Below are 14,517 nucleotides of genomic sequence, written 5' to 3' on the forward strand. Positions count from 1 at the left end.
CATCATTCTGCAACTAAATGTTTGTAGTTGACCCTCTAAATGAGATGCTAACAACTGTTGGCCGGTAGTGGTGGCCGTGCGTTTCTAGGCGCTGCAGTCTGGAGCCGGGCGACCGCTACTGTCGCTGGTTCGAATTCTGCCTCGGGCATGGATGTGTGTGATGTCCTTAGGTTAGTTAGGTTTAATTAGTTCTAATTTCTAGGCGACTGATGACCTCAGAAGTTAAGTCGCATAGTGCTCAGAGCCATTTGAACCATTTGAACAACTGCTTATCTGTTATTTATGGCTGAAACACTCTCCTAGCCCTCATGACTGATTTATTAACTTTCATAATCATAGTCGCTATGATGACATGATGATCACTAACTCCCGTCTCTACACTGACACCATCGATAAGGCTCGGCATGTTTGCAGCTACAAGATCCAAGATACTTCCATTGCGTGTGGGCTACCGAACTAGCTGCTCAAGACAGTTTTGGGAAATCGTGTTCAAAATTACTTCACAAGGCTGTCTGTCTATACCCTCTCCAATGAATACATACACGTTCAAGTCCATTCTCGGTAAATTAAAATCACCACTAACTAGTACTGCATGTCTGGGTATTTATGCACAACCGCCCACAGACTTCCTTTGAATGACTCTAGAACTGTCATAACGGAGTCGAGTGGTCATTAAAAACATCCAGCAGTTAACTTGGTTTTACCCAGACCTGTCATGATCTTCCAGATAAATTCACTATCACACAGAATGAGATTTTCACTGTGCAACGGAGTGTGCGCTGATATGAAACTTCCTGGCAGATTAAAACTGTGTGCCGGACCGAGACTTGAACTCGGAACCTTTGCCTTTCGCGGGAAAGTGCTCTACCAACTGAGCTACCCAAGCACGACTCACACTCCGCCCTCACAGATTTAATTCTGAAAAGCAAAGTTCCCGAGTTCGAGTCTCGGTCCGGCACACAGTTTTAATCTGCCAGGAAGTCTCACTATCACACAGTTTCTCTGCAGGTTCGCATTGCTGATAAGGATTATGTGACCATTTTGAGTTATTAGGTCCATCCTATGGTACAATGTTTGTTCCCCAATGGTGATTCTGCGTTGCAAGACGACTGGGCAACTGTTCACACAGGTTTGGTTCCGTGAGCACAAAGATGAATGGTCGCATCTTCTCCTACCACCACAGTGACTAGATCTCAATATCATTGAGCCTTTGTGTTCTGCTTTGGAGGGAAGGTTGCGTGATCGTTATCCACCTCAATCACATGATACAAGATTCCCTTGGAAACCATACGGGACCTGTATTTATGCATTCTGAGACGAGTGGAAATTGTTTTGAAGGCCAACGGGTTTCCTACACCATATTGTGGGTGGTAATATGTTGTGTTTGTCGTGTTTCCACGTTTTTTGTCCACCCCTGCATATTCCATAGTATTTCCGTCACATTGGGCAATGTAATATCAGTAGTTTTGTTCGGTCACATACAAACTGTGCAATAAATTCTGTAATTAGTGAGAAGACGGTATCCAGGTTGCAGCAGGGACGAAGTGCCCCTTTTGCCCCTCCTTCGGAACGTCTGTTGGAACAGATCAGGAGGTAGCCGCGAGGAGCGGTCATTGGCACTGGATTATTGTAATAATCAGCGCGCCAAGAGAAATCGCGTCCAGGGGAGGACGAGACGAGATGGGTAGGGGGGAAGTAAAACTTGGAACACTGTTTAGAAAACACCAGTATGGCGGCAAGACCACCATAATGTGACTTCCTTCGTTATCGCCATCGACTCGTTCACAAAGCCGTTTCGTAAGTTTCATGTACTCTAATACTATTTCGTATTGTTAGCAGGCCCAAAAGTCAATATGTTTGGAATTCTACAATAGACTTACTCGAGATGGTGCAAGATCACCCCTTGGAGCTAAACCTCCACAGAAATTTCTAATTTTAGTCACTAGTCTTTAGAAATTGGTAAAGGTGACTTGCAGTATAACTGTCGCTCCTTCCGAATCGAGACTGCAGAAGTTAACCCTTTCCTGGCCCAGCATAATGAATTGACGCTCAGAACTTCTCTATCCCTGTAGCGTGTCTTGCTTTTGTTGACGTGGCCGGCCGAAGTGGCCGAGCAGTTTTAGGTGCTTCAGTCTGGAACTGCGCGACCGCTACCGTCGCAGGTTCGAATCCTGCCTTGGGCTTGGGTGTTTATGATGTCCTTAGGTTAGTTAGCTCTAAGTAGTTCTAAGTTCTAAGGGACTGATGACCTCAGATGTTAAGTCCTATAGTGCTCAGAGCCATTTGAAACTTTTTTTTTTTTTTTTGAAGTGGTGTCTTGAAGTAGCTCCAGTAGGGTGGTTAATCTACCTTAAATAAATTCTGTGATGCGATTATTATGTATTTATTAACAAATAACGTAAAGTAATTCACAATGATACAGTTTGACATATACAACTTCAAAACATACGGAAAGTCGAGAGCACTAGCAACACAGACAACAGACGTGGGTACCTTCGTAACGCCGACTGAAGAGACTGACGCACAATCTCTAGTTTGTGTGCGTGCTCAAAACTAATGTGTTCGTATTTTTATGTGAAATCGCTTTAAATTTTATAAGTAAAACAATCGTTGTCCGTTATTAACATTCTACATCTTTATTCTACTTGTCTACATACTTGCAACCCTCTGCCACTAGAGGGCTCCGAATTCTAGCGTGTAACAGCTAATCATACTGTAATCGAATTACAAACTCGGAAACGTCGTCCACGCATGGAGCACAATCTCCTCCAGCATGCCAGACCGCACGCGGGCGTTGCAACATCTGCAACATGCCGACGCCTTGAGTTGACTGTCATCGGTCATCCTCCATTCGGTCCCGACTCTGCCCATTCCTATTTTCATCTGATCCCAAAACATCTTCGAAAACTTAACTTTGATTAAGAGGTGCAACAAGAGGTGAAATTGTGGCTATAGCAACAAAGTCAAACATTCTACAGTGACGGTATCAACAAACTGGTCCCTCGTCACGAGAAATGTGAACGTCACCCAGCTGACTACGTTTAGAAATAAACATGTAGTCATGAAGACTAAACATGTAGAATGTTAATAATGTTCGTTTTATTTCAAAAGCTTTTTATTATTCACATAATAAAAAGTTGGGAGGCAATACTTTTCAGTCCTTTTCAGCACACCCTCGTACACTTCGTATAACTCCAGAACTATTCGTACTTTCTCGGCAGAATAATAATCGTTATTGATTCCTAACATGTATAGTCTACTACATAGTGGCACTAGAGTGGCAAACCTTTAATGGCTGCTGGGCTCGCTCGAGCATTTAATGTGCCTAAGTGTTGGTGGATTCCCGCAGTCCAGAATCGCCGAGTAGGATACACTGTCACGTCCTAATCGCAGTTCCTCATACCACTGACGTACTTCTGTACCATATGGTGCGGACATTCTAGCTGACTTAGTTGCGAACGTTCGAACCGCCTTTTACTCGTCGCTGCAGCACTCTGCAATCTCGCTCCAGGAAGGGAATTACTATTCTTAAATGCAGCGTCTCAATCCATATTTGAAATTAGTAAATAAAATGTTACCCAAAATAAGTCGAACTTCACATCGGGTCACGAGATTCCAAGAATAGGGACATTCGTCCAAAATCGGGACGTCTGGCAGCAGTAGTTGTTGCTGGCTGTGCTCTGGTGAAACGTAAATAGCAAGCCGGCAGTGTTGTGGTGGCGAACTGAGACAAGTCTCGACTGACGGCCCAACAAAAGACGGCGCGCAGTTCCGGCCGGCTGGCCGCGGACAATGCGGCCTCGCTGCAGAACAAACGCCGACACCTGCAGCCCAGGAGCACGCCTGCAAATTGTCCGACACCCCGCCGTCTCCTGTAGCAGGCCTGCCAACCGGCAGCCGCCGCTGCCTACCAGATGAGCCGCCTCCTACACAAGCGTCTCTCGCTGCTCACAAAAGCCTATAGGGCGGTTCTGCGCCCAAAGCTTGCACCAGCTCAGTAAGCATGCTTCCGTTGTTTCCCGATCTTCATTAATACAGAACCGCGCTTAGAATGAACTTGAGAACAAACGGCGTAGCTACCTCCAACTTGAAACTTCATTGTTCTGTTTGCAAAATAATAGGGCATGTAAATGAAGCTGCAAATACAATGGTTTGAATAGAAACTTACAGTTACGAGACAAAACACCATGACCACACACTACTGTGAGATTAAAAACCGTCTGGTGGCGTTGCGGGAACGTGCCGTGGTAAGGAACGAATACGATTAGAGCTGAAACGAGAACGGGCAGCAAATGGCGAAATCTATCCTTAAGCGATTTTGACAAAGAGTAAATTGTAATGGTCTGGCACCTGGGATACACAAGAGGCGTTCAGTTAATAATGCTACACTTCTTTTTTCTCGCCTTATTTCCGTTAAAAATGAGGAATTTGATGTCGGTCATAGTGGGATATTGCCTCTTCAGCCCTTAAAGTTTCATGAAATTCTGAAAGGTGGTGACGCCGTATGTAGCCTTCAAAAGGTTCGTTTCAGAAGAAAGCTGTAATTAAGTTTCTTTTCAGGGAAAAGCAGAGCATCGCAGTTATTCATAGGATCATGCATAATGCCTAAGGAGACCTGGCAGTGAACAAAAGCCCGGTGAGTCGTTGGATGAGGCGTCTGTCATCGTCGCAACAAGGCCACGCATAGCTACCGATCTCCTGTGTGACGGCCAGCTGCACACAGACGTCACTTGTGCAATGCGGAAACGTGTGGACAGTCTCATACGAAGCGATCGACGTTTCACAATCAATCACTTTGCTCCACAACCCGACGTCTCTGTTACTAGGGCTGACACACAATTTAGGATACTCAGAAGTGTGTTCTTCCTGATCCACTCTACTGCAGTGTCTCGGCTTGGAGCACTTTTACGGTAAATCAGTGATTACACTCACTAACCAATTTATTGACAAAATCAGTTCATGTTCACAAACGTAAATTCTTTGATCCGTTAGCAGTTCAAAACAAATATCAGAAGTCCTTCTTGAAAATAAAGGAATGACTTCTTTGACAACTTAAAGTTCTTGGGAAACAAAATAAATAAATCTTTGGGTGAGACTATCCTCTGAAAAGTTGTCTTGTAAACGAAAAATACCATTTTCTTGGACATCAACAGTAGGCAGAAAACTAAAGCAACATCTCAAGAGCACTACAAGGAGTTCCAGCCTTAGAGTCAACAGCCGAAGCAGCGGGTTGCAATGTGAGGTGGACCCGGGTGGCAAGGGCCACGTCCAGTCCCGGCACCGGCGTGGTGCTGGTGATGTTCTGCTTCTGCTGTCGGAGACGGAACTGTCCCACGCTCGGTATGCGAGGACAGTTATAATCGCGTGGCAGATGACTACGAAGTAGCTATTAGTCTAGCGATTTGGGCTTGAATAGGCTGAGGAAAACGACGCGGCAGATGCACCTAAAGATCCACAGACGTGGCGGCCTCTACTACTCTTGTGAGCGCCCTCTCAAAAAGTCTGCCTCCCGCAGAACCGGCGAAGTTCGGCTGACTTTAGCCGGTGCGCCTGCAGAATTAGAGCGATGACCCGCATTGCTGTGCTACGTTGCGGGCTAGCAGCGTTGCAGGGGACCCAGGAAACATGCCACCTACAGCCCGAATCTCGCACCTTCCGATTTCCATCTGTTTGCGCAATGAAGTATGCACTCCACACGAAACAGTAGGCGGATGATAGGGAGGTTACTGATGCGTCAAGATGTTGCTCTGACGTACCACGCGGACATACAAGTCCTACCAGTAAGGTGGCGTAAGACTCTTGCATTGAATGCTTCCAGCAAATAAATGTATTAATTACTTATTAAACGCCCCATTACAAATTTCGGAAATGGCGAAGTTGATCGTCTTTTGAAGTGCTATTGTAAGCCTCTATGGAATGCTGCTGAAGGACAGTGAAATCAGATCTACGAGAGGGCATTGGAAGTTCATGCCACATCACAGATCGTGAAGGCCAGATAATTTTCCTCTCTGTAAAGCAGGGTATGTGGCGATCTGTGGCGTATCTGACGACAGCATAAAACGTTGATGCAAGCATAAGTGTTTAAGAGCACACCATTCAGCGCACATTGTTGAATATGGGTCTCTGCACCAGATGATCCCTACGTGACCCACATCTGTTTTGATCACAGAGTAGAGCCTAGCATTCTACATCTACATCTACATTCATACTCCGCAAGCCACCCAACGGTGTGTGGCGGAGGGCACTTTACGTGCCACTGTCATTATCTCCCTTTTCTGTTCCAGTCGCGTATGGTTCGCGGGAAGAACGACTGGCTGAAAGCCTCCGTGCGCGCTCGAATCTCTCTAATTTTACATTCGTGATCTCCACGGGAGGTATAAGTAGGGGGAAGCAGTATATTCGATACCTCATCCAGAAACGCACCCTCTCGAAACCTGGGCAGCAAGCTACACCACGATGCAGAGCGCCTCTCTTGCAAAGTCTGCCACTTGAGTTTGCTAAACATCTCCGTAACGCTATCACGGTTACCAAATAACCCTGTGACGAAACGCGTCGCTCTTCTTTGGATCTTCTCTATCTCCTCCGTCAACCCGATCTGGTACAGATCCCACACTGATGAGCAATACTCAAGTATAGGTCGAACGACTGTTTTGTAAGCCACGTCCTTCGTCGATGGACTACATTTTCTAAGGACTCTCTCAATGAATCTCAACCTGGTACCCGCCTTACCAGCAATTAATTTTATATGATCATTCCATTTCAAATCGTTCCGCACGCAAACTCTCAGATATTTAACAGAAGTAACTGCTACCAGTGTTTGTTCCGCTATCATATAATCATACAACAAAGGATCCGTCTTTCTATGTATTCGCAATACATTACATTTGTCTATGTTAAGGGTCAGTTGCCACTCCCTACACCAAGTGCCTATCCGCTGCAGATCTTCCTGCATTTCGCTACAATTTTCTAATGCTGCAGCTTCTCTGTATACTACAGCATCATACGCGAAAAGCCGCATGGAACTTCCGACACTATCTACTAGGTCATTTATATATATTGTGAAAAGCAATGGTCCCATAACACTCCCCTGTGGCACGCCATAGGCTATTTAAACGTCTGTAGACGTCTCTCCATTGATAACAACATGCTGTGTTCTATTTGCTAAAAACTCTTCAATCCAGCCACACAGCTGGTATGATATTCCGTAGGCTCTTACTCTGTTTATCAGGCGACAGTGCGGAACTGTATCGAACGCCTTCCGGAAGTCTAGGAAAATAGTATCTACCTGGGAGCCTGTATCTAATAATTTCTGGGTCTCATGAACAAATAAAGCCTGTTGGGTCTCACACGATCGCTGTTTCCGGAATCCATGTTGATTCCTACAGAGTAGATTCTGGGTTTCCAAAAACGACATGATACTCGAGCAAAAAACATGTTCTAAAATTCTACAACAGATCGACGTCAGAGATATAGGTCTATAGTTTTGCGCATCTGCTCGACTACCCTTCTTGAAGACTGGGAACATTGGGCTCATCAGCAGACGACCCCCTATGTGTTCACATTTTGACCCAACGACATCGTTAATTACAACTGTAGTGGGCAGCAGTTCATCGAGATTGAGCCTTGGATCAATGGAAACGTCTCTCATGATCGAATGAATCACGTTCCTTGTTACACTAGGTCAATGGTCATGCCCGGATATCCCGCAAGCCAGGCGAACGACTGCTCGAGACATGCACCGTGCTGAGGACACAGCTTTCAGTGGTCAGTATAATGCTAAGGGGAATATTAATCTACTATGGGAAAATGGAAGGTTCCATTACAGTTATGGAATACTTGAACAGCACTGTACCCGTTCGTGTTTGAAGTCTTCCCCGTCGCCTACGGTATCTCACAACAGGATAACTGTGGCAGGAGACCAGAATCGTCCTACAGTGACTTTTCGGGTATGAAAATAACTAAAGTTGGTTTATTGCTCATCAAATTCATCTGATACGCATCCGATAGAACACAGCTGGAATAGAACACAAGCTGCGCGCTCATGCGTAGACATCTGGTACCACATGCTTCCAGATACCTACCTGTGACTTGTCGAATCCATACCATGCTAAATCGCTGCAGCTTTATATTTCAAAGATGCAGGAAATTAATCAAGATTTATACAGATTTTTGAATTATGGCGTGAGAGAGTTTGTTGGTTAGTAGGAGTGAGTGGGAGCGATCAGATGGCTTACTAGGAATGGTCTTGCTTTGTTGAGTGTAGCCGGCCGCTGTGGCCGAGCGGTTCTAGGCTCTTCAGTCCGGAACCGCGGTGCTACTATGCTCGCAGGTTCGAATCCTGACTCGGGCTGGACGTGTGTGATGTCCTTAGGTTGGTTATGTTTAAGTAGTTCTAAGTCTAGGGGACTGATGACATCAGATGTTAAGTCCCACAGTGCTTAGAGCCATTTTGTTGATAACGTCCTGCAATGGTTGTCGCCAGTGCAGTTGTTGCGGGTGACTGTGCTGAAAATTCTGGAATGGTGCTTCGTTGTGGTTATTGTGCTATTGGCGGCGATGCTGAAATGGCTGTTGCACTGAAAAGCTGTTGGAGTACAACGGTGGAAATAGGGAACATGAGGTGCGATGAGCAGGGTTAAAACTGGTAATTCGGCTACCTTGCTATTGTTGTGTAGATGAGAATGTTGAAAGGGTTTTCCATTGCGTAGAAGTACATATATTCACAAATGGTGATGGACAGAGTAAATAATCTGAAGGATAGGGTTGCGAGTATTCGAGCGAGCCAATTATACGTTGATATGCCAAGGCCATGCGATTCAAAGCTATACTGCGGACGAAAATACTCATGCGTCAGAGATGTTTCGATTCGGCGCTTGCAAAAATTACTACAATCTTTGGCCTATACGTTTCACCTTTGTCTGTCGCTGTTGCGCTGCCTGTGCTATCTGCGACGCATGCGCATTTTATTCCTCAGTGAAGCTTTCAGTGATTTAGCTTTGTCATGTCATCCTTCGACACTTGGTATTTAGTCATCTATACGCCTTGAAGATGGCTGTCAGGTTAAAAGACGTCCGTTACTATTTCTCTTTAATATATACTTTACGTGTTGATGCTTCCTATTTCTGATTACGGACTGATTCTCAAATTGGTTATTTTAAAATACGGGTTCACCTTTCTGCCATACTCCGCAGACTTCGTGAAGCCTTTTTGCTTCTTTATCATGACCAGGCAATGCAAGTTCCACCGACTGCGATTTGATCTTAAGTCACTAAGAGAATTTAAATGAAACTAGTGATTAACCTGTGATGCTCATCGCAATCTGACTATAGCCATTTCAGCGCGATTGATCAGGGAATGAGTATCAGTAATCATTTAAAAAGACATTTAGTTATAAATATTTTGGAATTCAACCACTAAATTAGGAACACAATCCACATGAATGCGTTTCTAGAGTCAAGCTCCCATCATCTGGCTGTCTAAGTTAAATCCACATAAAGCACTCGACATCAAAATATAAAAGCAAATAAAATTATTTCGACACGAAGTAATCGTTTTACTTTGAACTTCATGTCCAAATGATTTTATTTATTCTTATGCTTTGACCTAGAGTATTGTTTAAGTGTGGTGAATTATGTTTCTAACATTAGTGGTTGTATCGTAAATTATTTATAGTGATTATCTTAACAACTGCTACCTCCTTTCCTTAAAATTAACAATATTAGAAGGAAAGACATTTCTCAAGCAGGACACCTACTGTCAAAAATCACAGGACGTGGAAAGAATTAGTGGAATGCACGTCAACGAAAAGACTAACGAACATTTCTTCTCGAATTTTAGCAATCATTTTACAGATAAATCATCTTAATATTATGTTTCCTTACGAGTGTTCATTTCTTTACAAACTCTCTAGATGCTATTCTTAGCAAAATAACGTGTCATCTGAAGGATGGGACATGATCGCTCTCGTGAAGATTTTAGAATTCACCCACTACTGTTGCGAAAAATATGTTACTAGAAGATAAGTTCGCCAATGAAATCAAACCTAATAATTTCTACGGATCACGAATAGTTTTCGTCAGTCCAGGGTGGCGAACGTCCTTTTTCCTCAAAAAAGTCCGTATATCGCAATGAAGTAATACTTACATGGGTGGACAAGTGAAACCATGTCACACTTTTCGAAATTAAGTTGAAAATCGAAAAAGTGTAGACAAACAAAATCACTCCACGTAAATCCCTTGATAGCTGAGATTAATTACTGCACGAATTATCCACATAACTAAACGAAATACGTAACTGGAAGCTCAAGCAAATTTTTATTCTAAGTGAGTTCGAAAGCAGCGCTTAGGACTCCAGTTATGCATTTCGTTTAATTATGTTGGCAATCTGTGCAGTGATTAAACTTAGATATCAAGGGATTACCTGGCTTGATTTCATTTGTGTACATTTTTTATAGATTGTTAACTTAGTTTCTGAGAGGGCGACTTTGTTTCACTTACACAGTAACACGTTAGAAAGCAAGACGTGTTACTCGCCATAACGTCAGCCCACGACTAAGTAACTCCGAAAATTTTCTAACGTTTCCACACGCATCGACATAGCACCTCATGGGAATTGGGAGGTGAGAGGGAGGGAGTGTGAAGGGGCTAACCAATCGTGAAATGATATTGCGGCACCAGGCGCCTTGTCCAGCCGGGAGGAAGTTAAATATGCCAGTGGCAATTGCTCAATAGTCTCAACAGTTAGTTCACTGTACAAAATTCGAACATAACGTTCCATACAATTTTCCACGGCTAGAGCATTGCCTGACCACTCGCCAGAGATAATTTTTGTAAAGGCGAGACAACGGTTTTTTCCAGGACAGGCACCCCACAAGCCAGATTTGAAAACTAAGAAGTCATCAGATGTTCCCATGCTCTTGCAACGAAAAGCAAGAAAATTATACCGATCCTAGAATCGCACTCGCACTCACTATTAACCACGTGTTCATGCATCACAGACCTCAATGTGATTATGGGTAACGTAGGATACCGACATGCGATAAAAGGAAAAAAAAATCGATAAAGTTTGCTTCTCACACAGTCCTTCTCCCAGGCACGCAAAAGGCAGAAAAACAATCCGCTGAATTTCTTGAAGCCACGTTAATCATTACAAACAACAATATCATGAAATGTAGCTGAGGCTGACGCCTTCCACGGTTTACACCAGAACAATCTCAAGCAGATTTGTTGATATCACTGATTCACTCACAGTAACTAATGGCAAATGATACATCATATGCTGTAAGAATAAGTTACGCGTCTGAATTATGTGATAAAATTTCGCCCACACATTTTTCGGCAACGCTTCAGTTTACGATAAAGGCAGCATGGGTTCTTTGGTTTCACAGATGATGATAAGGGAGAGGGTTGTATGGGCGCACGACGGCAAGGTCTTCAGCGCCCGCTCAGTAACAGACTGAGACGGATGTCAAGAAAATACTCAGAACAGTAAGATAAAACAGAATGTAAAACACAGGTAACAAGGTTGGAAAAATATGTGCCTACACAAACCGAAACGTGGGACGAAGCATGGCGTCAGCAGTAAAACATGGACAATACAGGAATAAAGTGGTAGAGGGAGCTAAAACAATGTAGCAGATGGAAGTGTCTGGCTGACCGCAAGGAAAAAAGAGAGGAGCCAGCCACTTTGCAATACACTAAAATCTCCAGCCTAAAAGTTTAGGCCAGAGTCCAGACACCTCACAAAACTTCAAACCCCAGACACACACGTCTTATCATTAGCTAAAACACAGGGCAGATCCCCAGCAACTTGTGCTTCTGCCCTTGCATCATGGTATAAAATGCAGTCTGTTAAAATATGCCGGACAGAGATGTGCACACCACAAGCATCAAAAAACGGGGGATCCTCCCGCCGTAATAGAAAGCTATGTGTGAGAGGACAGTGCCCAATCCGAAGATGCGTGAGGGTCACTTCCCCCCTTCTGAGCAACCGGCAGGAGGAACGCCATGGCCGAGTTGTTGACTTCACCAACCGCAATTTATTGGCCGTCACCGCCAGCCATTCTTCCTCCCACAACTCCATGCACTTTTTGTGGCGTGCAGAAATGACACACTGCAAGGTAATAGGACACTGGACCACATCCTGCTCTCTGCAGGCTTCCTTGACAGCCTGATCGGCCTGTTCATTGCCCTATATTCCAACATGAACAGGCACCCAACATGACACCTCCTTACCCCGCCGTTCGAGGAAGTACAGTTGGTCATACATCAGATGGAGTATCTCCTCAGTTGGGTACAGATTCTGAAATGATTGTAAGTCACTAAGAGAATCGGAGCAGAGGAGAAATCGATTGCCCAGAACACGATTCATCCACTTCAGTGCCTTCATGATAGCGTGGAGCTCCGCTGCGAAAACGGTATATTCATCAGGGAGGGGAATCCGGGTAACATGATCAGAAAAACTACAGAATTATATGATGAAACAGATGGACCTGAGTTGAATTGTTTACTTCTGTGGCGTGGTGGAAGAGCCGTTCTACGGGTTGTAAGTATGACGTTCGGCTCTACCACTTGTACGTTGTGGGTTCGATGAGTTGACGAGGGCTGCAGCAGTCGTCGGAGGAGAAAGGTCGCTGCTGTAAGTCAGGCAGCGTGCATGTAAACTCTTTGTTATTTCAACAGTCTACAGGTGCGCGTCCTCGTCAAGTGGCACTGGATGGCGCCGATGCACAGCATCCACGCACCGCGGGCTCGGTCAAGTGTCGATATCGCCGTCCTTGGTGGAAAAGCATTGTCGTACAGACGATAGTTGATGTGTGCAGCGCGGCCCAATCGCAGACCGACCTTGTGTGCTAAGAAATTCCCAGCAACACTGTGCTGCATTTCGGGTTGCGGCGGCCGACAAGTGCAGGAAGCTGGCGACGATGGCTCGGCTGCAGTGCGAAGCGGCATTAAAAGGTTCCGCCACAGGCGAGACTTGAAGCAACTGGGCCCCCGGTAATGAGACGGAGCCATCCGGATACAAACCTAAGACATGCTTCTGGGCAGAGGTGGCTTTCACTGGCAGGGCTTTCATTCGACCGCTACCCCAGCCAGCAGCGGATGGTACCCTTAGCAATCGATCCTGTGAGGATGACGTCAGAGCGACGGCAACTTCGTGGCGGAGGTCGGCAGGATGACAAGTGACGTCTCGATGACTCAACGGTTTGACTTAAAAAGAGACCGGATGGACACCCAAGATTTATACACAGCAAAACAGGACATGGTGTGGTGCTTCATTTGCTGAAGTCACGTATGCCGCATGCCAAAGTGCCTCCTCGTTTTGGTGATCGACAGTGGCATCTGCACCTGGCTGGAGATGGCTGGCACTTGCAGATGACCCAGTCACTTGGAGGCTGGGAGGGGCTCCGTTCGACCCTTTCTAGAGGTGGCTCTGCCCCCTTGGCTGATGGTCATCACAGGGAAGGCGATTTCATGGCAGAAGGCTGTAGGATGATAGCTGCAACTCGATGATTCAGTCATTCTGCTGATGAACAATCTGGCTGGTTAGCCAATATATAGACGGCCACAACGCGTCTGATGTGAGTTGCGGTTGCTAACGTTATGTACACCACATGCAGTAGTGCCTCCTGGTGTTGGTAATCGTCTCTGAAGTCAGACGGTGACGCCCGGTGAAAGATATGGTCCAACACTTTGTCACCATATTGCTACAACTGATTCACTGTAAAGCAGCAAGCGCGTCTGACTAGGCTTGTGCCTTTAAATTTTATGTCTCTTAACTTTAGAGAGCGTAGGGGACGATAAGGGAGACCCGTAAGGCTGTACTAGGCAAGGCCCAACGGAGGTGGTTGGCCATTGCCTTCATCCGACCGTAATAGGGATAAATTATGATGATGAAGACGACACAATAACACCCAGTCATGTCGAGGCAGGTGAAAATCCCTGACCTCGACGGGAATCGAAAAAAAGTGTTTCCAATGGCTGTAAGCACTATGGGACTTAGCATCTGAGGTCCTCAGTTCCCTAAACTTAGAACCACTTAAACCTAACTAACCTAAGGACATCACACACATCCATGCCATAGTAGCAGCAGGGCGGTTCCCAACTGAAGCGCCTAGAACTGCTCGACCACAGCTGCCGGCGCCGGGAAACGAACCCGGGAGCCTGTGCTCGTGATGCTAGAACGCTACCGCGAGAACACGAGCTGCGGACTTAAAGTAATGAATTATTAATCAATTTTTATCATGGTCATCATTTTATGGTGTCTCCGTAACTTAGTGATCGGATGGTACAGCAGCTCATCGCCACTGGGTAGGGGGCCCGTTACCCTCTTCAATAAAAAATAAATAAAAAGAACTGAGTGCAGTTTCCAACGATTAACATGTAGAGGTGTCATCCTGCACACTCCAGATTACAAAAAAGACGAATAAACTGGTAGACAACACCAAAAAAAATTCCAGCGCGGCTGAGTTCCATGCAGAGGAACGGGTTCGATTTCCGGTACTGCCAGGAATTAACC

This window comes from Schistocerca gregaria, chromosome 2, assembly GCF_023897955.1.
Source record: "Schistocerca gregaria isolate iqSchGreg1 chromosome 2, iqSchGreg1.2, whole genome shotgun sequence".
Taxonomy (NCBI): Eukaryota; Metazoa; Arthropoda; class Insecta; order Orthoptera; family Acrididae; genus Schistocerca; species Schistocerca gregaria.